Raw genomic sequence first — 24,938 nt, 5'->3', positions numbered from 1 at the left:
GGAAAAAAGATTTCATAAAAAGATTTGTTAGCATCTTTAACAGTGAGCTTAATGCTTCCCCATATCAGACCCCAGTCTGGCTTTTTGCAGACACACAAAAATCCAGCCCCTTTAATATAACAATTTATTAGTGCAGATACTCTTCTGATGTTAGAATCGCTGGAATGTGGCCCTACAAGACCTCATTTACTTTGGCTTCAAAGCCAAGTTTGGGAACTATGTTTAAACTTGTCTTATATATTGCAAAAAGTACTCCTTAAAAGACTGTAATGAGACCTAACTATGCTAAAACCACAAAATACAAAATGCACTCAAGACTTAAACATTGGATAAATTTTTAGGTGAGACTGAAATACAATTTATCCCAGTCTACACTAGCTGAATAAACTGATAACTTCCCTTTTCTTGTATTGCATTTAAAAGAAATTAAACATGATTCACTTATTCAAACTCCCAGTGTGGACAGACACAAGAGAGCTAGATAAGAAGAGAAAGCAAATTTAAAAGAAAACAACTTCCATTCTTACATAACCATAATGCCAAGGGAAAATAATAAAAAGCTGGTAAAACAGAATACCAGAGATATTTTCAGCTGTGACAGAAGTATGTGAAAAATCACCTATCAAAACCAACATGCAGCTCATATCTGATACACCATTTAAATAAAAGGAGCTTGTGATAATCACAACACCATCAAATTTAAATTTGTTCTGTCAAAAGAAATACCATCACTACTGGTTTTGGTTCACTAAGAAAGTAAGTTATCGCCACTGCACTGTAATGTGGAATAAGAGCTCTGACTTCCACTTTAGAGGAGACTAAAAGATTCACATTACAACTGCAATCTAAATTATGAATTCAAAGCATACACATACATATATATTAAAAAACACAACATCATAAAGGAAACTGTTGCATCATACTAAGCTTTATGAAACATTACACAAATATAAGAAGCTGAGTAACTGCTAGCAGGGAAATGGTAATTTTGACTTTCCCATTTTTATGAATGGAATTTACATGTTATTGGGTTATCTTTTAAAATATATAATAAACGTGGCAGGTTTTGCATCAGTTCAAGACAGTGCCTAGCGTGTACTAAGAAGATGCAGGTTGTGAGAGACTGACCTTTTCACTATAATCTCAGCTGTATTTCCTTTGACCACACAACTAGAGCACAGTCATTTGCAACCTTCTCATTGCCAAGTAACCAGTAATCATTTCCACCACGGTTTGCCAAATGGTATCTGATGCCTAAGTTTGCTTGCTCTGCTTCAGTTTTTTGTACAATCAAAGGGTTAACAACGTGCCTCCATCAGGAAGGCCCTCCTCTATCCTGGAATGGGATTTTGCTGTTCCTCCAGTCCTAGCATAGCCCAGGGCAAGGGTATCCCGAGCAACAGGTTCTTCAGCAGCTCTGGCTGCCTTGGCACACCTCCCATAGAAGCCTGTGAATGGTGGCATTATGCAGACTGAAGAGATACTAGAAAATCTCTAGATAACAATGTTTTGTACCCATCAGCAGTAGAAAAACATACAGAGAAAAATGATCATTGCTTTCTCCTTCCTTGCTGTACTATCCCCTCTGGGGGATTTTTCTTTTAGTGGGTATCTATGCAGCCACCAGGTAACCTCAAAGAACCTCCCTGGCCTTCAAGAGAAAAGAATATTATTTTTTTTTTTTAAGCAGAGTTGTTTCTTAACAAATCTTAGATTGGCTAATCTTGAACTAATTTTCAATTCTTATAAATATTATAAAATAACATTGTCAACATTCCAACAGCCAAGTCAGTCCTACAGTGCGAGTTACTACTGTCAGGTTGTTGACCAACATTTATAAATTTAAGAATAACTACAAATTTCTTAGTAAGTGTAAATGAACATCTCAATGGAATGGTAAGATGCAGCTCAAAACAGTATGAGTGAGTAAAACTCTGCATGTGACAGTCAGTCATTTCCCAGCAAGGACAGTTTTACTATCTTTTGCTTGTAAATCTACATAAAGAGAAAAGCAGAAAAAAAACACAGTGACAAAAAGCCCAGACAGCTCCCAAACCCCCAGAAATGTGTTATTTCTATCCACCCTTATCTGCTTTGTATGACAATAACTTTTGTAATGTTGTCAGATTATCAATCTTTCTTAAATAGAACAAAAGGCTATGTCACTTATCTGCTCAGCTTTAAAACCTTCCAAAGCTTAAAAAACTCTTATTAACTCACTAATTTTATCAATCCATCTTTTTTCTTTGGTTATATGCCATCTTTACTCTTTTACACCACACTTACTTTTAAACACCTAGATAAGAAATGCTACCAAAGCCAAAGCCAGATAGGACCTCTCAAGGCATTTGCAGGGGTTTACATTTCCTCTTTTATCTACTTCTAAGTAATTAATACATATTTTATATATGCATATGCACAAAAGTCATATTTCTCTTGATATTATTTGGAGATGCATTTTAACTAAGTCACCAAAAGACACTTCAGTGTGGGTCACTAAAAGTAATCACTGACCTTTAAGCAAGGCACTGCTGAAACAAGGATGTAAAATCTATTTCATTCTTTCTTCCATGAATTTATAGCCCTGGCTGAAACAACCACGACTTCTTACAATTAGAACATTCAATATGGAAGTTTATTTGATATTACATCTCCTATCAACAGTTCCAGATCCATTACAGTGCAGAAACAAATTTTTCTGAAGACTTTCTTTTGTCTGAAACTGTTAACAATCCCTCCCTCAAACCAGTGGACTCTGCTTTTATTATTTACAACGCCCGGACACCTGCCATACAGCTTCTGTATTTTTTCACCATGTCACTGTATAAACTCACTTTAAACATTCATAACAATCACTCAAGAATCTCGTTTGAGTTTTTGGAATCATCACCAATATTTGGGCGTTTCTTTAATGACAAATACAAAATGAATTAAAAACAAATTGTCCAACACCGGTTTCAAATCTCAGACTGGAAGTGCTGGTATCTCAGTATTATTCCTAAACCAATGTCTAGCATAAAAAAACTAATGGCATAATGAGCAGAATTAGCTGCAGACTCTAGAAAATCCAATGATTAAGGAGTTGACTGTGGAGACAAATTCTACCTACACTTGTACACAGAAGATATTGGCAGAGCTTCCTCAGGTTACATTACTGTAACTGAAAGCAAGGTCAGTGCAGTGCTTGTTTCACCACTAAGTATAGGTGAGGTTTTTATTTCCAGCTTCAACTTAGGCTCCCTGGTCTAGTCAAAATCTGCCACAACAAAAAATGAAAACCAAGAGAAACCACTGGAAGGCCCAAAACACCTGAACAGTCAACTTCTTGTCCCAGCTGGATGGGAAAGGAAAGCACCGTTCCCAGGGCTACTGACTCTACAACCAACAGTATGAAGAAGCCATTTAGAAGACAACCCAGCACGTACACCCTTCTATCTTGAAACATCTGGCCAGTAATTCTGATAGTAGTCAGCATTTTACTGAAGTCCACCAATCCCATCACAAAGAAATATGACAGTAAACAGCATAAGTTTTTTTTTTCCTTTTCTTTTTTAAATCAGAAAAAGAAACAAAGCATGACTCTTTAACAGAGACAACCTCCTCCTGGCTGGGGAGCAGCTGGTAACCAACAAGCCACCATTCCCAGAAGCATCCTGACCTCATCATCAAGCAAGAGCTTATTTTTGGGCTCCAAAACCCCAAGTATAACATCTCTTGTGTATGGAGAGAATTTTGTCAAAGGTACACACAAATAACTGGGAATGTATTTCAGAGCACACCGTGAAGGGGAATGCTTCTAGCACTCAGTCAGATGTGAGTCATCTGGCTGAACCCAGCCCTGCACGTGGGATACTCCCTGCAGGCACTTCTACACATTAGGTATTTCTCTCTCTTTTCTCAGGCATCACTGCCATAATAGTTTCCAAGCACTTATACAGTATCTTTGATAAACTAAATTTTTAAAATTAAGCTTCTATGTTGCTGCACATGGAGATTGTTCAACTGCTGCCTTCCTAGCCTTCCCCATGAATGACACAGAATGAAGAATATTAACAGTGCTAATGGCATCAGGAAGAACAGCGTTTTTCCTTCAAATTAACTCGTCCACTCTAAACACAAGCTTATAATATTAATTAATGCAAAAGTATTCCAATCTGTGCCTATGCTTGAAAAAGCTTCTTTTATTTCTTTGTAATTTAACTTTCAAAAATTAAAGCCTCTTTTGTATGCTTCCTGTTTCCATACTTTAAAATTAGCATTTAGCCTATGATGAAAGAACATTCTGAGAAAACAGCCAAAACCAGGTAACAGCAGCCAATGGCAAAAGAGTCTGTAAACATACGGAACTCCTTTCTGGGAGCCAGAGAGGGGATGTGCGACTCTTCTAGCTTCCTTTCCCATCAGCAAATACTGTGAAACCTGGAGACAACCATCCCCTCAGTTCCCCCACACTCCTCATATATCTTCCCTCCCTCGTCACTCTGGGTAAAGCATCAACTAACTCACCACCACCACCATAACTCTGTCAGTTCAAGCACCGACGTCCATGCTGTGAAGGTAAAATATTCCAGCCTGGCTGACAAACTGTGAGGATCCCATGCACAGTTTTTGTATTTCCTATTTCACTGTTCAGCACACTGTTGCTCTGATACTAGTACTGAAATCAGAACGTACGAAGAGAATAAAAAATGAGGAGAAGGAAGGGTAGTCTCCTCCTCATAACAGCTGCAAGCTGTCCAGAAAAGTTCTCTCTGCTACTACACCAAAGGTTTTATACCACGATGGCCAAAGAGCTCCCTGGGACACTACAGAGATCACTGTTATGATGATACATCTTAAGACAGCCACAAGAAAAGGCAGCAAGTGTTAACCAAGCTGAAAAACTAGGAATCCCAAGGGGAAAAATTTGACTGTGTAATTAAAGGCTGTATCCCAACATAAACACACAAAAGGATATGGCCTTGAAACTGTGTAAGCAATGACATTGTTTCCTTTCAATATTTAAACATTTGAATATGAAACCTTAGGCTTCAGAATGTTGTTTCAAAGCTATATATTTACATGGTGGTGACCATATAATAAAGGACATTTGCATATAAATTTCCACCAGATCTCTATATTGCTATTAAAGCTTTTTATTCCATTTTCAGAAATCTGCCTACTCTTCATGTAAATGACTCACAGCTGTGTATCTGTCACACAGTAGTAAATAATTCTAGAAAATATATGTGTGCATTTAAGTTTAGAGAAGCATTGTATAAAAACATTTTAGAGAAACATACAATTATTCTATATAATTAAAATCAGTTTTGAAAATAACTACCTATGTTCCAACAGAATTTGTGGTAGCTGTGTATCAGAAACCAAGTGGTCTTACAGCTGATATGTACCAAAATACTAATGTTTATTTAATTTGCCAAATCACAAGTAAGTAGCAGTGTTAGTCTCGAACAAGCAAGGAAAACACCATCTTTTAACCTTCACAACACAACAGTAACATCTGATTTTTCAAAACAACTGCAGCTGTATGGACTCTGATCAAAGCCGCCAAAATTACACAGGGACTCAAAGATCTGCCCATACAGATCTGCCCATACAGATCACTTTAAAAAGAAGCAGAGTCTTCACGCCATTCTACAACTATTTCTTTGATGTGATAGATTCAATATGTTCATTGCCAATCTGTTGCAGAAGTTGCTCTTCCATTAAGGAATCTTAATGATACTGAGGATGAGATCAGAAGGATGAGGAAAAGCTTATGGTTCAGTCACCAACGCAGCATGAGATGGAAGGCTGCAGTGTGGGGGCAATGTGGCCTTCAGCTGCAGATGACTGCAAATATGCTCTGCAGATCAGAAAAGAGACCTTTCAAGTGTATTTAATTCATTTTGATTTTAAAGTCACATTGCTTTCCACAGTGGCCCTGCATGACTTTCATGACAGTGGTAAGATCGCGGTCCTTTGAAAAAACATACATTTAGCAATCTTTTCCAAAGGCCCACAGATCTCAATCACAATCTGTTTCGTCTACACAAAGCTTATATTAAACACGTTCTAGGAATCCTCTACAACATTTAGAATATGCATCCCTAACTGCATTCTAGCAGCACATTCCAACCAAACCAAAACACTTCATCAGGTCTTTTTCTCTCTTCTTTTCTGGACAGTAATCAACATTTCCTTCCAAACAACTGACTACTGCCACATTTCTGAACCACTGTCCTGCAGCAAGAGAGTTCAGTCTTCATCACATTAGAGTAACTGACAAGAAAGCCTCCAATATAAACACTATACCAAAATGACTCCGACTATTTTATATAAATCCTAAATTTATTCAGCACAGGGAAGAAAATGTGAAAGAAAAAAAATAAGCTGATAACTTGTAACAAAAAACTATGTTGGTAGGCTAACAGTGTCTGAAAAGATACCAAAAGATATCTAAAAAGATAGTATCTACAAAAATACCATGGGCATAGATCAGACTATCATATAATTCAAGAATCCTATCACATGGCCTTCAACACCAATTTAACTAAATGCATTTAAATCTACATTTTAGTTAAGCTGGAACTACAAGGTTGGAATACCTTAAAAGTTTTGTTGACAGTCCTTTACAATGAAACCCAGCAGGAGCTATTGCCAGTTTTCCATTAAACCTCTGCATTGCTAAGAATGATGAAAAGAATAAAGATAGCATTTCCTAAACATCTTTATTCCTTAAACATCTTTATCTAACCTTTGACAGGTGCATGTTTTAAAACAACTATTATCCTAATTCTGATTTATGAGCCTGTGCATGAGAAATAAGGATGCATGGAATTCTTGAAGGCACTTGAAGGCACAATGAAGTTAGCAAGATAACTTCTGTGGAAGAGGACTGAGCACTTGGTGCTCATGAAGATAAAAAACACAACGGGAACTGCGTATTTTGTGCGAGATGGTGCAACATTCTTTAACAGAATAATCCTGCCAACCAGTAACTCTAAGGCAATTTTCATTCATAATTGAAAATGGATGTTTTCTCCAGACTTAAGAGAAATCTCTGGTTTCTAGTCTATTGGCTTGGATGAAACAGAAAATTTGCACTTGCTTCCGATCATTCCAATATTTGAAGAAAAGATTTAAACAGTCACCAATATGTTTCCACTTTGCACTTAGCATCATCATATTTTATACTTTTTATATAAAATCCTATATACTTATTGTCATGAGGTGTCCTTTGTGACACATCTTTTCATGCTTTTCTCCACATCAGGAGAGCTAAAATTTTAATCCATTTTTCACATAATCGCATCACTGTGTGGAACCTGGACTGTAAGAAAGCACCAGTCTCCCATGAGACTTGCAGTAACATCACAACCTGGCAACCATGCACCACAGATCCCATCTGCCTCCTCACTGAATGCCTGAAAACATCATGCAGCTTGGGCTGTAAAATTTATTTCCCATAACATGCTCCAGAGAAATCCTGCTACAGCTAGAAGTCAGTCATTCGTGATGGCAGCGTTTCAGTGGGCAGATCTCTTTCAAAAATCTGCTGCTGGAAAATGCAATTTGTACTTGAGCTTTGTCTCGAAGAGGAGGGCTCCCTCACTGTCCCTGAGTCAAGGCAGTCCAAGAGGTGTAATCCTTCCCAGCATCTCTGTCCTCCTCCGGTGAACTGGCTGCCCCCAAGCACCCAGTCTGGAGCTAGGCTGTGGGTATTAGATTGGCCTTTTCTGTTCATTTTGAATACTGAAGGTTGTACTGATACATGAAACTTAAAAATGAAGCATGAGTGGTAATTTCTTGGCAGGCAAGTGGGTAATGCAATCCCTACCTGCTCTTTCTTTGATGACTAGATACAAAGAGGTGAATTAACAGCTTGTCACATTTGTACAGAAGGAATTCACAAGTTCGTAAAAACCCGACAAAACTTCCTGTTCTGCCTTTTCTTCCGTGAGTTCAGGGATCTTCAGTGTTATTTCTAACACTATTGAATAGACTCTCATAATCATGATGTATGTAGAATAAATAGCAATTCAATCACAAAACTAAATTTAGATTATTTTCTCTGAAATTCCCTATATACCAATAAATATTTGATTACTAGAGAGATAAGAGAAACACCTCGCTTCCATAGGCAAACTACTTTTGAGTGTACCTCAACCTTGCCTTCAAGTGTAATGGAAAGCTTATTTGAGCACTTAACCACATACTGGGGACATCTTCCATACTGAAATAAAACAGTCAGAGAAATGTTTTTAGTAAAAAGGCTGAGAACAATCTTTCCATTATTCCCTTATATTAATCTTGGACCAACAGGACTTACTGCTTATCAAACCGAACAGCAACACCAGCTTTACCATAATGGCACACTTCCAGCTCCTGTAAAACACTGGATGAAAAAATACATATGCTGCAATGGAAAAAAAATGAGCACTTCGGAGAGCCTCTTGAAAGACATTTGAAGTTCTTTTAAATTCAACTGGCTCAATGGCTACATATTTCATGTTTGTAACGTTCCCAGGCGCTAAAAACAGAGCCCAAAAAATTACATCAAAACACTGAATCGCCTATTTTTGTATGGGTAAGCAAACAACCAACCCCCCTCATCTTTCAGAAAAGGCAGCTCTGATCCCATGTGCCCGCATATTCCAAGTCTTCGAGAGCGCTGAAGCCCAGGAACGCCGTTCACCAGTCGGCCGTGCTCCCCTCGCTCCTACAAAGCCAGGTCCCCCCCTTGGCAGCCATTTGCTCAGTGGGAAGGCCGAGCCAAGCCCAGGCAGTGTGGGATGTCTGGGCCTGTCCCAGCAGGTTCTTGCTGGGCGCACCCTGGAGGAACGGCGGGTGCCTGTTTACGGGCAGTGAGGCCGATGCTGCTCCTGCCCATCGCCAGCTCTGCGCTCCCCTCCGGTGTGGGCAGGGACAAGGAGCACTGATGTCCTGTCAATAACGTTGCACATCTCTGACTGAGGTTCAGGAATACTTTTCTCCTGTCAACCTTAGCAAAAGGCAATGAAGAATGAACTGATCTAATGGACATGATTGCACAGAGTGTTGATTTCAAAATCATTTCCCTAAGCATGCAGTGAAATCTGAATTATAGCAAAATTTTAGTCAGCCAACCTGTTTCAAGTGTAAACCCAAGATCAATACAAACAGGGAGAGAACAAGTTCTGACAAAACCTTTCATTGCACTTTTGGTTTATGTCCTAGTACTTTAGATCTCATGCCCTAAATCAGCTTAATATTGTAATCCTCAACTGTAATCCTCAAGCATAGCAAGAATTTTAGTACTAAAACTTAACTTTTCCTACTTGCTTTAATTCAAGAACATTTTTTATATTTCCAGTACAACTCAGTATAGTGTACATTCTCATATGTAAAAGGGCATGCAATTTTAAATTTGAAAGCCTGTGTTACAGATCTGTGAGTTAAATCTGTCTGATATGTTAGAAACATTCACAGTTATAAAGACTGTGTTTGTCTGGCTAATGCCAATTCAAATAATGCCTGTGGTACTCCAAAAGGTATGCATCTGCTCCAGCTCTTCCTATCGTGGTTTGGGAGAGGGTCTAACATGACAGTACATGTCCCATTTTCCCATTAATCCTCCCTCATTCTCTTTTATTTTCCCCAGTCATCATCTGTATATAGACATATAATTTCTAACCTTTTCCAGATTCTTTTTCTAGGACTTCAAAAATACTTTAAAAGTCTTCTGTAACTTTAAGATAACAATAATTGTTACATTTCTCTACCGTGTGTCCATGCCGGGGAGAGGAGGAGGGCAGTGGAGCAGCTGAACCTCTCCCGCCTCCTGCTGAAAGCCACCTCTCCTCCACAGCTGAGAGGCCTTAGCAATGGCTCCTTCCCTCTATCCTGTCCTTGCTTAAACAGAGATTCAGCTGCATTCCAGGCAGGAAGAACCTCTTCCTCAAAGACACTTCACAGGTACGAGATGCAGTGATTTGGAGACATCGTCGAGCAGAGCGAAATAAAGGACAGAAAAGGCTGTGGAAACCTGACAAGGCCAACAGAGACGAGAGGAGGTGGCAGGGCCAGCACTGGGTAGGGCAGAAGCTGAAACAGTGAGAATGGCCCAGAGAGGAGAAAGGCTTTAACCTCAGGAGGACCCCAGCAAAATCAATAGGCTCCACTGACACACAGCTTCTGTTTCCAAGGCACCAGATGGAGCGACCTTCTTCAAACAAAAAACTGCATCTTGTATGAGGGCACACAAGTGCACGTCAGATATGCGTAAATGACTTTTTTTTTTTTCCTAAAGGAAAGAAAAAATTTCCAGAACTTGAATTATAAAACAAAAAGAAACTCAGATTGTGTTTCTGGCTCTGCTACTGAATAGCCTGATCTTGGGTAAGTTACTTTGCCTCTTTGTGCTTTATGTTAGCTAGTTATATAATGGGGAAAACAGTACCTTCCCTAACTTCAAAGGTTATTCTGATTACTTTATAATAACACGAAGATGAAAAAGGCAATAATGATAAATAGTAATCCTTAGTTTGCACTTATGCAAAATCCTTCTACACATCTAAGTACTTGATTTCAGATGAAATACAGACATCGTTTGATGTTCGTTTCTCGCAGCACAAGTGCCAGCTCAGGCATCCCTTGCCTCCTACTCCCAGGTGCCTGTTCCAGCCCAGCGGTGCCCCGACAGCTGTGCTGTACAACCGCGGTTATGCTGAGCAGGGAGCCGGGTACGGAAGCCAACGGGGAGACCATGGGAAGGGAGGAAGGACCATATCTAAGGCAACATCCCTGCCAAAATAAATATACATCAATCAAGTACAAAGGCTGGTATCAAAGCTATCAATTCGTGTTACAGCTGACTTCACTTGTATAACACGTTCTGTCTGCCCTACAGTAACAAACTTGTTTCAAACCAGGAATAAATATTTCAACACAAATCTGAATAGGTCAGAGGAGACATTTCATAATCCTATGAAACTGCCTTGCTAATGATGTTGGAATCTGCATGATTGCTAGATTAATTTCGCAGATTGAATAAAACTTTTACATAGTGAGTGATACGGCTTCTGTAACTTTTCTACTTTATAGATACATTCCACATAATGAAAAATTTTCTGAAATCAATCCCCGAACCTGTCACAGCCCTGAGCATTGGTTTCAGCTGTCTTAATGACAGTGTACAATTAAACCGTAAGTCTGAGACTGATATGCTCATAAGACACTTATTTACACAGATACTGTAGAAATTAGAATGGAAAAAGCAACCTTTTAAAAAATTGAATACAAAGAAGTGTTCTGTCAATCCGATTTACTCAAATCCTGACCGTACCGTGAAATCCTGTTAAATGAAAGGCAAAAACCTCAAGTCTCATTAAACAAGTAGAAACCTTTTTTTGCGAAATAAAAAAATAAAGTTAAACTTGAAACTGACTTCTTCCTGACAGGTGTTCCTGCTTTAACCCATCACAAAATACATGCAGCCATAGCCAAGGTTTTCAAGTGATCCTGCTGTTTTCCAATTGGACACCATCAAAGCATTTCTACACTTCAGTGAAGACACTTAATACACACTTGTTTGGTTGCTCAAAATTTAAGACATCCTCAATCACTATAAGCTCGATCAAAGTGAAAATGCATAACCAGGACAAAAATGAGAATTTATGATTGACAATTAACTTTTTGCTTTCAGCCTGAACTGTGGTTTGGTGGTTGGTTGTTTTCTGGGGGTTTTTTGCTTGTTTTCCTTGCTTATTCTTTCTAACAATTGACAGGCAATCACACCAGTTATGCCTCTGAGCAGGTACTGTCCTATTACTGTTTTAGACAGGAGTTCTGTTTCCCAATCTATCCTTTCAAAAAGGATATCCAAGTGTTCTGTGAGTTCCATGATGCTTACAAAATACACTTTCTATTTTTCTTCCTTAACTTCCCTTTGCTCAAAGGTTTCAAATCCAGGAGAGGTCTGTCAGGAGCCCAGTTCACAGAAATAATATAGCAAGTTGTCAAGTACTTGAGCACATTTCTACCAAACAATCAAAACATAGTTACATTACAGCTGGAAGATGACAGCATTTGCAAGAACATATTTGCTTCTCAGAGGAAAAAACCTTGCTGTTAACAGCACCTACCTGGTAACTGTTTCATTTTATAACCACCTAGAAGGAATGGAAAAGCCTGCCTTCTAATCTCATTTCAAGGGCTCCATCATACCACAAGCCAGCATCGTGCCAACAGCACTTTTGGGAATAAGACACTGCTACTGACATAACCCATTACAATGATTACAAATACATTAAGGCAGCGAAGAAATTCATGTCATACTTCTGTCATCATTGTGGCCCTGGGTGTGCTAAGCTACTCATCAGGTTGTGCTTAAGCAGAAATTCTAAATTCCTAAAAAGTGGTAATTTTAATTCTTATACAGGCTGTTAGAAGAAACTCCAAATTTACCAGTTTATGTTCAAATATCAACTTATAAATTCACACGTAAAGTGTGTAGGCATAAATGCACATATCTTTGATGTACATTTAGGTGACATATGACCTCAGCTAATTAAATACTTAGTGCTGTGCTCCCTCATATTGTAGGAAACTTCTGTTCCACAGCAAGCACGGCACGGTGACAGACAGACTCTTCCTAAATGTAGGCCTGTGCTCACCTCCACTCCCTGCTCTGAGTAGTCTCCTACAGATTACACACTAGCTCAGTGTAGGATCAAGGTCAGCAGAGTTGGGAGAACCTGTTCAGACCCATATCTTTAGTACCTTATTTCACTTGGTTTATTCTGGAATATCTAGTGAAATTAAGGATTCACAATTTATGAGTTTTCCCCCATTAGCAATATTTAATTATTATTGTTTCATAGCAGGTATCTAACACTCCAAGACTATTACGAAAATTTTCTCCCCACAGCAGAGCTTGATGTTTTCAGTTTTAATTAAAATAATACAAAAAAAATCCTCCATGAAAAAAATCCAACTCGAAACAAAAAAACCCCAAAATTTCCAAAAACATTTAACTGTATAAAACCAGGAAAACTAATGTTAGCACACCTGAGCTATACACGGAAATCTTAAATTAGTTTAAAACCTTTTCCTTTATGCACCCTCTCCCACTGCTATTACTCACTAACTATCCTCTTAGTGTTGGACAGAAGTTGCCTCCTATCTAACCCTCCAAAGCTGAGCAGGGTCAGCCCACACCTCCCTTGGCTCTCCCACTGTGCCTGTAGGAGCACTGCTGGCAGGAGCTCTGAGGCCTGGGAACAGCATCCCTCCCGGAGTGCCTGGCACAGCACTGGGAGATGTGTAATGCTTTTGGTTTACAGTCTGTGTTTATTCCACCCCCACGCATTTTTAGTTTGCTCCGAAGATGCTGTGAATGGCTCCACAGCTGGGAGTGTCCAACTCAGGTGTGTGCAGGGCTCTGCTCCCCCAAACCCACGTGTGGTGGTGGGCACGTCCCACCTTCCCCTGCACAGGTAACAAGTGCAGGATCCATCTGCTAACAGTGCTGATAAAGGCAGAGGAACTCAGATTACTCTTCAGAGTCATTAAAAAAACCTTTTCAAACAACAGCTCGAATATTTTCTGTATGTTCATCTATTACTGATTCCTGTGGCTTTACGTGCTTTATTGTGCAGTAAGTTTTCACCAAGTGCTCTCTGCTTTCCCACAGCATCGTGGAGCAGCAGTGTCTGGACCTGCATTCAAAGGAAGAACATGGCTCTGTGGCTCAGACAGCATCATCCATTTTGCCTTACTCACTGCAATTTTATCCTCAGAGAATAGAAATGGAGGAAAACAGAATAGCAGTTAGAATATAACCAATTTGTATTTGCTGCAGTTTGGATGTCTACCTGTCACAAGTTCATGTTGGTGTGAATGTGGGTACTTGCTCCGCACCTGTGGGTTATTTTGTCTGTTTTTTCTGCTGGGGGATGGTTTGGGGTTTTGCTTCTTTTTGAAGTTTTTGTGTGTGTGTGTGTGTTGTTTCATTTTTAGTTTTTTTAAACAGTAAAACCTCCCAGGTCAAAAGAATACATGTATAAAAATTGTGTTTGTGTTTTACAACATTTGTACTAATTCATTGGGGTTTAAAATTCTATTTGTGCATCCCACATTGCTACTTTCAGAGTGAGTTAATGCTTTAATAGGAGAAACAGAACTATGAACAAGCAAAAATTATCTCAGTGGTTCCATATAGATGGTCCAGCTGTCTAGTGCACATATCAGCTGGGTATTCCTTCAGACAAACACATCCAGATGGATAGACAGGGCTCTGAACCATCACTCAAAGATAAAAAGAAATATTTTTATTTGGCATAGAAAAAAAAAAATCACTTTCACTGCGACAGCTCCAACACACTTATTTCCTGTCACAGCATTAAAAAAGTGAGAAGTGTTTTTATACAGGAGGCAAGGATACCTTACACTCCTGCTCAAAGCATATATAGTTTTGAAGTCAATATGAATGTCTGAAAAGGGAATTTTTTGCTAGTCTCAGACTAGCAGTTTCTAAATCAGCCTCATGCCGCCAGTCTAAAGGAAGGCAAAAATCCAGGCCAAAGTCAAAAGTTGTCTAATATCACTTACAGAGATTTCACAAACTTTTAGGAGATAATTGGCCTAACGCCAAGAAACATATATGCAGTATTTTGTAGGCTCAACCTTTAAAATAAATGCACAAAACTGTAGTGCTTAAACACTGAATCCACCTCACTGAAACCTTCAAAGGAATTTAAAAGAGCTGGATCACAATCTCCTATCTCTCTGCAACTTAGTATTGATGTCTTAGAAAAAGTCCTTCCTCAGACTTCTCAGAAAATATCAGATCTACCTTTCTACTCTAAAAGAAGAGAAAAAATCCTAAAGCTCCATTAAAAAAAAAAAAAAAGAAAAGCTAAAGCAATAGAAAGTCTTCACGCTTCTCTCAGTATCTTTCCTTGCCCTTAGAGATTGAATTCTTAACTTCTCCCCTCTAGACATATCTATACAGCTAATGTTTAGAAGTGTACTACACAAACTGAAATAAGGTAAAACTCAGCAAGTCAGATTTTAAGACTAATTAATATATTGATTTCTTTCAAATTAACAAAGGCGTTACAGAATAAACATCTTAGTATCCCAAAAATAAAACACTGATAAACAAACCAGACTTCTGAGAAAGAAATGTATGGACTGTCCATGTGAATCTGCTGATGTTTGGTTTTTAGAAAGATCAACATCTATTCTGATATTGAAAACATGGAAGCTAAAAAACAACAACAAAAACCCCGCAGATTTCTAACAGCTGACATGAAAAATCAGATTTCCCATCACAAAATTCAGTCCTAATAAGAACTGCAACAGGGAAAGTCTCTGTCACACAAAAACAGACACAACACTCAGTCTCCCAACTCCTGTGCTTACGTATTAGTGTCCATAGCAACACCGCACCATTCATTTTATTTATTAAATACAAACCAGCAAAAATAATAATGGTGAATGGTATACATCAACAGCTATTTCAATACATAAGGAAGGAACATTCCCAAACCTACCATGGAAAAAGAACAAAACTGCAATGTGACCGGGAAGAGTAACACCACAAAATATCCAGATAAAATGAAAAGACACAAAGAAATACTATACAGAAGTAGTTGTGGATTGAGGAACTCTACTCTTTATACTTCATATAAGTCTCCTTATAACTTTTACACAAATTCCCCTCACCCTAATCTGCCCTACTAGCAACAGCAAGCTTTCTTGGTTACACAACCAACACAAATGTAAATAGGTTTTTGGTATCAACTTGAACCCTGTTTGCAAAGAAGTACAATTACATTCATGGGAATCTTCACCAAGATTTTAGTGAATATAATTTCATCATGTCTCCCATTTGGATGACAACAATAGCAGTTATTCCATCCTGGAAGCGATAGCTTGGAAAACACCTGCAGTTGGTGCATAATCAGGGGTTCTGACCAGGAGCACACTGACGTGATGCTTTCCTGTGTGCATTGGTTCCCCTGGATCCTCTAAGAACTCCTTGTTTTTCAAGCACACAGGTTCTGTTACCCAGAAAGCCAAAAGGTCACCTCAGGCGACTTCAAAACAGCTCTGACAGCTCAATTCTTCAGAAATAATGGAGACGTGTAAAGCCAGGATGACACAGATCCCACAGAACTCACAGAATGTGAGTTACCAAACTTCACATTCAGCCTTCAAGAGTTAGTCACAAGTTTACAATCCAAACAACTGAGGCACTTACCTGCATCTGCCATTCACTTTATTAATACAAAGAACATTAGCCTTCCTTTGTAAGGGAAACTAATTTAAAACCCTCATCCCCAGTATCCATCCACAAGCAGATATTTTGTCTAATAACATCATCATCATCATCATCATCGTGGCTAGGCTTTGCGAACGAAGATTTGGGAATTTGGGATTTTGTCTAATACAATGGAGGGAAAGGACAAACTACAGCTTCTATCCAGTACAGCTCCTAACCCTTTTTACACTCCCAACAGAAGATGCTCCAACAGCACAGTTGTGAAAGAAATCAAATCACATAAAGAACAGTCACTTAGTGCATACAGACAAAGATAAGCACAGACAGTCCCGAGTTCAGGCTTTGACTACAGTGCCTGCAAGCCAGATCCAACCAGGCACGGTGCTGCCCTGCAGCTTTTGCTCCCTGGCTTGGGGGGAATGTGACTCTCTCTGCTCACTGCCTGCTCTGCACCAGCCTCTGCAGGAGCCACCTGACAGCTAACCTACATAATTCTCGCTCTTTAAATGCTTTGTTTAAAAGTAATTCCTCAAGTGTCCTTAGAAACAACTTACCACACTGTTAAAAAGTAAATGTTTTATTTACTTACAGCTCCTAGGATTGTGCCAGATTGAAGTATCATTAGCATTTTACCTCCAGAGAGCATCCTCTCTGAGGATGCACCATATGCTACATCATAAAGAAAGCAGCCAGAAATCAATGTTAAGTAACATATTGGATTTTCTGGATCACAATGTTTTCCAGATAAATAAAAAAAAATTTATCAAAAAAATTCAATAAGGAACTGTGATTAATGACCAACTGTAAAGAGCCAAGATATTTTAACTGTCTGTCTGGACTTTCAGTCTCCTCTGAGGAGGCTGGGTCCCATTGTACTGAGCTATAGATGCAACTCAGGTATCACTGCAAAGCAGTCGGGCTAATGGGCTATTTTAAGGGTATGTCAAGTGCCAAGAACCTAAAGCTTTCTTTATAAATTGTATCTGTTCTAAAAATCAAGAGGGTAAAATGCATTCAACAAAACCATAATATAGGATTAGATTTTTGTCAGCAAACTTAGCACACAGGACAAAAACAAGTGAGGCTTACGGAAAAAGTCTAATTAAGAAGCGAAAAAAATACATGAAAGGTTTTCCATGATCTAAACACTGTTCTGCACAGATGAGCCTAATAGCACTGAACAGCAAATAACAGACCTGATAGTTATAAGTGATCTTGTATTTTACACTTAACAGCTCCAGTCCCACGTCTGCCTCTCACTATGTCAGTAGTCTGTGGACAAAGACTGCTACTGTACTGGCCATGAGGTGGGGATTTATTAGTAGTAGCTGGCAACACCCACCAGTGCTTTATAACCAAACTTCGCAGAGCTCTCGTTCCTTTTAACTCCATTCATTTCAGAATTGCTAAGGAAATCCAGAGTAGAGCCATGCTAAAAATCAAATATGAGGAATGCTCCTCGGGTAACATCGCAGGACAAAGGGGGTTATGAGAAACAGTGTTCTCAGCAAGCCCAGCAGCTCCAGCCTGCCCGGGGAGATACAACTGCAGCATTTTGAAGCTAATGCCCTCTGTCAGGAGCTGCAGCCGTGGAGCAGCCTGTGCACAGCCATTTCTGCCACTCTGGCTCACCACAAGGAGCCTTGAGCATGACAAGACAGGGAAAGCAGGACGTCAACAAAGCCGCTGAGGAAATAAACGTTGTTTGGAAAAGCACAGGGACATAGACAAGTATAACATCCACAAAACATAAATAATGTTTTAATTTTGCTTGTCAATGACTTGAGTGTAAAGTATCTTGGCTAACTCACTCAGTATACTGTGCTGAGTAGAGTTACCTAAACAAATTCACAAGTCTTTAAAGTGGTGTAGCTTCCACAGTGATGTAGTTTTAACTCTCTCTGAAGTGTTAAAAGCTACAGCACCCAGTCTTGAAATTTTTGGAGAACAGATATTAGAAGCCTATTACTACTACTTTACCATCAGAAAGCCTGCTGATCTATAAAGTCACCCAAATGTGCACTGATATGTCAATCTGCCTTCCAGAGAGCTCCTATCTACTTCTCAAATTATTTGTGTTGTTAAATAGCACTGTAGAGTTTGTTTAGAATAATGTTGATATCGTATACATGTATTACATTGCATATTCCAGCATCTGAATAAAGACATAAAAAGTACAGCATCCTTGTCCATTCTCCATTTTGCCTTGAGATGGGGCAAAACAATTCCTTTCCGCTACCTTTTTCATTTACAGTCCAGTTTTCCACCAATGCATTGTTTGATGCAAAGAGTATTGTTGTTAGGAGTCTCATCTACTTTTACCTTGGGTGTATAAGGCATTCACAATAAAGCCTCAGTGTACACTGTCACAAAAGATATCTACTAACTATGACATTGAATTTATTATACCACAACATAAGAAAGACTGACAATACTCAACATTCCCCGTAAATGGAAAAAATATATTTACTATATTTGTATTACCCAAAGATATTTGCAGTTCTTTAAACTGTGCATAAAACATAAGCAACTAATTTCCAGTCAAGATGCAAATTAGCACCTCAGGAACTGCACATGATAAAAGAACTGTGAATCACCTATTTACAGACATCAGTTAGCTTAAAATGTACATTTTCACTATTACTGAAGGTGTCAAAAAACACTGATTGCATTTCAAAACATTTGTTTCCCTTCTTCATTTTAGACCTTAAATGTGAATAAAATAGTTGCTGTGTAGTACTAGAAATACGCAGGACACTTCGAAGATGACAGAGATGAAGATCAGACAGTTATATCAAATGAATAAGCCAGAAGTTATTCTCACATCTACTTCAAGGATAGAGACCTCCAAGCCCTCTGAAAGAAAGTGCAAATATAGCTCTAGCACTTCACAAACACACTATATAGCAACGTCGAGATAAAGACAAAAATGCCACCTTGCATTCAAAAAGTTTTTTTTTTAGATTTCAGCAGATTTTAAAAAGAACTTTGCAAATTCCTTGTTCTCAGACCTATGGGCCATAACACAGTACTAATTCCTGCTGGCATAGTCCTGTGGTGACCTGGTACAGCTCTCCTAGTTTGACAATGCAATAGGGAACACACTCATAAAAGGAAAAAAAAAAAGAAGAAAAAAAAAAGGGGGGGTTGGAGCTTTTTTTTTGTTGTAAAAATAATACTTGAAATGTTTCTCCTTTTTCAAATAAACATGTTTGCTCTTCTAACAGTTTTCAGCATTTTACAGGTTTGGTGTATAACAGAAATTTAAAAACATTTTCGAAATATTTCAATGCCACAGCAAGTAAAACACTCCAATTTCATCTTCCTGATTAAATGCTTCTGTAAGAGAAAAAAATTTACACGTACAGTTTTCTAAGGAGGCTTTGCCTTCACAGCTAATATTTCATATTCAGACTCCAATTTCACATCAAAGCTTTACTTTTAAATTCAGTAAAGATGCAAGTTTAATCTCGGGAGACTATGATGTCCCAGAAGTTAAAACAGTAAGTGCTGCTACTGACAATCTTTAAGAGATTCAGCTTTGATAGATTCATTTCTAACGGGAAACTGAAGTTACTTGACAAGCATTACCAGTTATCTTGGGAGATTCTTGGAACATTTCACTAATTCTATGGAAATTAAAGTTTTCACTTGAATTTCTAAAAAAATTGCTTTAATACCTTGCTTCCTGCAACAACCTTCACTTCTACTTTTTCTGCCCTCCACAATACTATCACCTTTCCCTCGGCTGCAACCACACAAGACATAGTCTTAATTAGAATACGTTTCCAAAATGTTATCACTATGCACTTACAGCAATGTGCACCCTGTGTCACAGCCCTCTCCACAGTTAACTAATTTCCTGTAACCAAATAAACAGCAAAAAACAAACACTAAGCACTAAATTTCAGGCGGAAAGGCAACTGAAGGTTCAAAACTTTGTCAACAGCTGGCTAAAGTCCAAATATTTCATAATTATTCAGTATATTAAAAATTATTTAAAAAAAAAACAAACCTACTTTTTGTTTTCCCCCTCTCTTAGCTGCTCCACATACAATCTCTTTTAACAGAGACACATACTTAGAAATCTCCACACACATTCACATGTACCTCCTTTAGCAGTTCAGTATCTTCATTTTCTACAGTGCCCTAAAGTAACTTCCTTGGAGGGACAGTATCATTCTCTTGCATCAAATACTTAAATGTCTCAAAGTAAACTTTTTTTAAGAGATATTAAGGCCCTTAATTACTGTCTTAATATTTCTTCCCCCCCTTATAACATAGTGAAGGTACATTAACAACATAAAATGCCTTATCTCTTCACTGACTTGACCAACTCCCTATCATTTCAAGGGTACAAGTTTTAAGCCTCGTGTGGATCAGTCCCAGCTCCATCTTTTAATGTCCAATATCTACCACCTTGCAAAGGTTTTTAATTTCCCCTTTACTATGTATCCAAACCACCTGAAAAAAAAATTTAGCGCATGTGAGGGAAAATGCGTTACAGAGTGTTTTCTAAGATTAAGCAGATCAGAAATGAAAGAGCAGCTTAAACACCAGCTACAAAATTAGCTGATCAGATACTGCAACCCAGCTGAAGTAAATGCATTTCAATCACAAACTAATATCAGATGCTGCTCTCCGGAAAAAGCAGTTCAGGATAACGACTGAGTGAGTAGGGTTACAACTTTCCAAAATTAGCCTGACATGATCTAATTCAGCTTCAGAGGGAGTTAGATTGGGCCACGTGCCCACAGCAACATGAGTCCAACTGCTGCCTCTCAAAAACAATAGTTAAATGAAAACTCTCTTATTACCACCATAATTAACCTGACCCAGTCACATATATTAGTAATTACTTTTTTTTAATGGTAGCTTTCGTCCAAGTTTCCCCACAACTCTGTGTGCACTTAAAGACAGACTTCTACATACATATTTTATATACCTAGCAAGAAGGCTGGCAAGGAAAGGCAAGGATGTTCCACTGGAAAGATAAACCCATCTTTCAGTGTTCCAGAATAAAGAAATAATTTCCTTTGCTGTGTGAGGCAGTCTCTTTATATCCAAATCTCAGTGCTTTTATTGAATAAAAGTTTCCTAAAGCCTCTAAAAATTGCAGCCACCATTTGCTGTTGGTGAGAAGAATGCCCTACATAATTTTCAACAGTAAGTACCAGTAATGCTCAACTGTTGCTGCCAGGGATTTTTTCCATATATCATACAAAAATACATTCTTAACACTCAATTGCTCTAACATTAATTTATTTGCAGAGCTAGGAATGCAGCCTTGAGGGAAAAAAAATAATTAAAAATTGTTTTGTTGCTTTCATCTTGATGTTATTTTAACGTGACTGTTTCATTACAGCAATATATCTATGACCAACGAGGGAGATCATTAAGTCTTTAGCTACTTAAGTTCTATTTAACTGGCCATTATGAATGATTGAGGAACTAATGAATTTGTCTTCAAAACAGTCTCAGAATTTAGAAAGCATTTTGTAGACATAGGAGGCAGATATTTGGCAAGTCTCAAACTAAATATTTGACAAAGCCAAAGCAAACACATGTCTCAAAACACTGACCCAGGAAGCCATAGTTGGCCCTCTCTAGGTAGGGTTAAGGGGTATATGAATATACTGGCTGAAGTTAAGATGGAAAATTTTTTGTTAATTTTTTGTGATTTAGCTAGGCAGAAGAAAGTATATTTTTCCCCAGAAGTGCAAGCTTAGATTGAGGATAAGTGGTTGTTTCTGAACTTCTGCGTTTCAATAGCTCCAAACTCCACAACCAAATCTTGAGATTCAAAGTAACCACCCTGCTCCAACCACTGCTTCTCCCGGCATCAGGAAACAGCTATCTTAGTCTTTGCATTTTTAATACCTCCAGACTGTGGGTTCTAGACTATAACCCATCCCACAGCATTTGCAAAATTCTAGCTGGAGGGATTAGCAACCAACAACTACTCAAATCTGCCCGGATTATCTTGAAGATAGAAGGGAAGAATATTATGACTACTCAGATGTATGATTGTTTTAAATTACCAGCTGCACATTAAGAAGCAGTAAAGATTAAATTTAAGGCTTCCAGAACCTGTTTGTTCTTAATCTTATTTTTCATTTCTAATAAAACTTGTTACAAAACAGAATGGATAGCCTGTATTTATTCCCTGATCAAATATGAACTAAAAAAAACCCCAAAAAACCCAAAAAACCAGAGAAGCTATTGTATTCTACCAGATACGGTTGTGTGATAAATACGTTTTGACATCCTAAAACCAACATTGACATTATCTTAAATATTACACTTAATTTCTATAATTGCTATATTTTATGACAATGATAATTAGTTATATCTAACATGTATTAAGATCCTAACTTACTTTCATCTCCTTGAATCATTTATAAGTCTAGCTACATCTTTTAACACACCACTGTTACTTGTCATACAAAAACTGCAACCAAAAGACTGCATAAAGTAATTGTTTTATTTCTTTATTATTGATCTGGATGGATTTAGCTCAATAACCTAACTATTCTGCTGTTTCCACAGATCCTTCATACAGCCTTCAAGGAAACATTTTAAAAAGAACAACTACAATTTTCCTTAATAATTAAACTTTAAATTGACTAAGGTCATCAGTAGTGTTTACAGGTTCCATTAGTTTTTAAACTATAGCTGAATTTACACTTGTTATTCCAAGAACTTTTTATGCTGTGTGATTTTACTGAAAATCAGAAGAAAAACATTTACAAATACTTAGGCTTCACACAGTTAACTGTACACCAGTCACCTCTGCTTTGAAATTTCCAGGATCAAAAGAACTGTTCTAGGAGGCCACATACATTACTTTCTGTCATTCAAGAACTATTCAATGTGCAACACTTTTAATGCTTTATCAAAAATACAGATGAAACGGTGTTCTTACAGTTCACAGGCAATAGTGAAATAACCTTCTGCAGAAGATTTCCTATATGACTGTGACTGGTTCAATTTTATTATCTGAAAGGTATGGTAACACAGATTGCCACAGCCTGTGCAGCTAAGCTTACTAATGCCCTTGAAGCACTCAACTTTAATAGAAAGGCTGGAAGAGGGCCCAAGTAAGGTATCTAGTAGTTAACACAAAGCTTCCCGAAAATTCCATTAAAATTGAATTTTGCCAAAGAAAGAGTGCTGTTCTCCATGTTCAGATGGCAAAACTGAATCTTACAGCACCAAAATGGGTTCTGGAAGGAGTTGAGAGGGCTGAAAAAGGGACCATGGAGACTCCAGCACTTGGAATGGAGGTCAGTAATGTTGTAGGGCTCTGTGTGCCACAGCCTACCAATTCTTTCACCCTTCCAGCTTCCTACAGTGTATCCTCTGCTTCCACAGTGCTACGAGTGTGCGGGATATAAACGGTCAGGAGTAGCCCCATCTCTGTGGGATGTGTGGCAAATGAGGCCATCCCTGCTACTGGAACGGTCCATCTCCATCTCTTTACAAATAAAACACCAGAGTGGCAAATGATGCCATCTGTGCTACTGGAATGGCCCATCTCCATTTCTTAACCTTGTCAAAGCAGACAGACAACTGTGCTCGGCAGCAATCTACTTTGCTTATGCTTATGCCTAAAGCCAGATTTGCCTATTATGAAAATGGAAGGTGACACAATAATACAAAACAGTTTGAGTCAGTAGAAATGTATGCTGCAGCACTCAATTACAGCTGGGTGAATTAAGGACTGTGTTAAATTTAATCCCCCCCACACACACACTTTGCAAATCAACATAGATCTTTCACTATTAAAAATTCCATATAAAAATTATTTGAAGATCTTATCACTCAATAATTGAATTAATTCAGCTTATAATTTCTACCCTTGAAGAAGCACAAGTCATTTTGTAGGAACCTGGTTTTCCTATTTTGGGGGGACAGAAAGGGACAAGGAATTATCTTTACACTTTCTGTTCCTCCTGTCTAATTTCCCTCCACAACACTAACTCCAGTCACATTTGGGGAGCACAATCCAATGACTACAACAAGAGTCAAGTAAGAGTCTGTTCTGCATTGTGCAGTGCTGAGTTGAGACATTGATTCTAAATGGTGACTATTTACTAGTTCTACAAACAGCCTTATCAACCAAAAGGCACCATGTCTTATCAACTTTCTTTACCCATTTATATTGTATGCACTTTCCCAGTAAAAGGCTGTTTATTTTTTTAGTATGCCAAGCCCTCATTTTGATCACACTTGTTTACAAATACTCCACCCTACAGCCGTTTTTGAAAGCATCAGTAATTAAAGCATCGGGATCTTCACGTTAAAGTTAATTCAAATACTATCATTCCTAAACACAAACTATTCCTTTTGCATTCTACAGCTCTAAATGCTACCCAATTAAAGACATCTTCATTTACAAAACACTTTCCATTGATAAAGAACTCTCAACACACGGAACAGTTGTGTCTCCCTTTACATACCTAACTGTATTTAATTTCTCTTTCACAATCCTTATTTAGAAAAGGCTATCCAAATGTTTACGTTAGGCCACTAACTCAGCCCCTTTACAGTTCTTAACTCTTGGAACACAGCACAACAGTGTGCCTGCTAGTTATGATTGTGCTTCTGTCACAGGAGGTTAAGCATTTGATCCCTTGATTTAGATCCATATGTTATGTTGATTTTATAACAGAAAATTACGTTGCTC

At 38.3% G+C, this 24,938-nt stretch overlaps 1 protein-coding gene across 2 annotated transcripts in view; it reads right to left on the bottom strand.

Annotated features, from left to right (window-relative positions):
* Positions 1–24,938, bottom strand: part of BMPR2 (bone morphogenetic protein receptor type 2) — a 108,277-nt gene that overhangs the window by 27,419 nt on the left and 55,920 nt on the right. The gene's annotated exons all lie outside the window — the stretch shown is intronic.

The sequence above is a fragment of the Chiroxiphia lanceolata genome, chromosome 7 (genome assembly GCF_009829145.1).
Source record: "Chiroxiphia lanceolata isolate bChiLan1 chromosome 7, bChiLan1.pri, whole genome shotgun sequence".
Taxonomy (NCBI): Eukaryota; Metazoa; Chordata; class Aves; order Passeriformes; family Pipridae; genus Chiroxiphia; species Chiroxiphia lanceolata.
Note: the sequence above shows the minus strand (reverse complement) of the source record. Positions and strands in the feature narration are given on the sequence as shown.